Genomic DNA, 1224 nt, shown 5'->3' with positions numbered 1-1224 from the left:
GTATATATATATTTATATATATATACATATATATATATACACACACACACACATGCACACTCTATATATATATGCAGACAAGCACTTTATACAATATAGATTGTTTTATAGCAGCTTCACAATAGTATCAAATTCAATTTCTGCTTTAAAGCAGCTCTAAAAAGTCAAGTGTCATTATACAGCTCAAGTCAGTTCAGTATTGATTCAGTTCAGTTCATACAATTCATCAGTTGTACATACATACTGTATATACAGTGTATATGTGCATATGAATGTTTGTGCTTGTGCTATGACAAACTCCTGTGCACTCTGAACAAGCAAAAGTGTGTGTGTGACGTTTTGCATGTTGTGTGTGGGGAGTTTTGAGAAATGGAGCCATAGTTTCAAAAACTGTGTAAGCATTTTTTAAAAACTGTAATACATTTAATTATACATTATGCAAAACTGGTTATATAAATATATAAAACGTAACTATTCCGAATGATCAAAAACAACACGAGTAAGATGGACAATCTCTACACTGAAATACATTTAAATTCATCTTATTAACTGAGCATTTTTATACACAGTTAAAGACTAGTTGTGACATTTTAATTCATAGTTTGCTTACCTGTTGTCAGCTGAGGCTGCGCACTGGTAACTCTTGAACTGGTTGGTTCATCATCACGTTTTCTCTTAGTACCTATCAGTGAATTCATACCATTCATTTCATTTTTAACTGAATTTTAGGCAATAAAGTTTTTTTTTTTTGGTTACAAAAAAAGATTTCATACCATGGCTAGCCATTGTAGGGTGAATGCCTAGAGAGAAAAAAAACATTTCATATATACACTTATGAATAAGCTGTCAGAGTATTACATAGAAAATTTACATTTTGAATATAAATAAAATGTTACTGGATTGGCCAGTTTCGTTTATACAATATTTTAAATCTATGATTGTCACAGAATTCTTGGGGAAAATGCAAGTGCAGTTTAATGATCCAAAAACAAAGATCCAAAACAGGGCAAAATACACGAGGCACAAACACAAGGTAATCCAGAATGTAAACTCCAGCAAAAACACTCAGAAAATAGTGACAAAAACAAGCCTGGATTTGGCGGGTCAAATATCATTTTTCAAGGTTTTTGTTTCCTGTGCGCCTTTTTATCCATCTTTCGCGAAGAATGGAGCTGCGTTGGAGTGTTTGATAGTATTTTGGGTGCTGTCATATCGCTACACCAT

At 32.6% G+C, this 1224-nt stretch overlaps 1 long non-coding RNA gene across 1 annotated transcript in view; it reads right to left on the bottom strand.

Moving 5' to 3' along the window:
• LOC107681528 (uncharacterized) overlaps positions 1–682 on the bottom strand; it is a 15902-nt gene extending 15220 nt beyond the window's left edge. The window contains exon 1 of the long non-coding RNA XR_001633268.1: positions 611–682. This is a non-coding gene — a long non-coding RNA (uncharacterized LOC107681528). The remainder of the gene's footprint in view (positions 1–610) is intronic.
• Between the last annotated feature and the right edge of the window lie 542 nt (positions 683–1224).

Source organism: Sinocyclocheilus anshuiensis, unplaced genomic scaffold (genome assembly GCF_001515605.1).
Source record: "Sinocyclocheilus anshuiensis isolate Anshui unplaced genomic scaffold, SAMN03320099.WGS_v1.1 scaffold5371, whole genome shotgun sequence".
NCBI classification, from domain to species: domain Eukaryota; kingdom Metazoa; phylum Chordata; class Actinopteri; order Cypriniformes; family Cyprinidae; genus Sinocyclocheilus; species Sinocyclocheilus anshuiensis.
The sequence above is the reverse complement of the archived record's forward strand: the minus strand, read 5'-3'. Positions and strand labels throughout refer to the sequence as shown.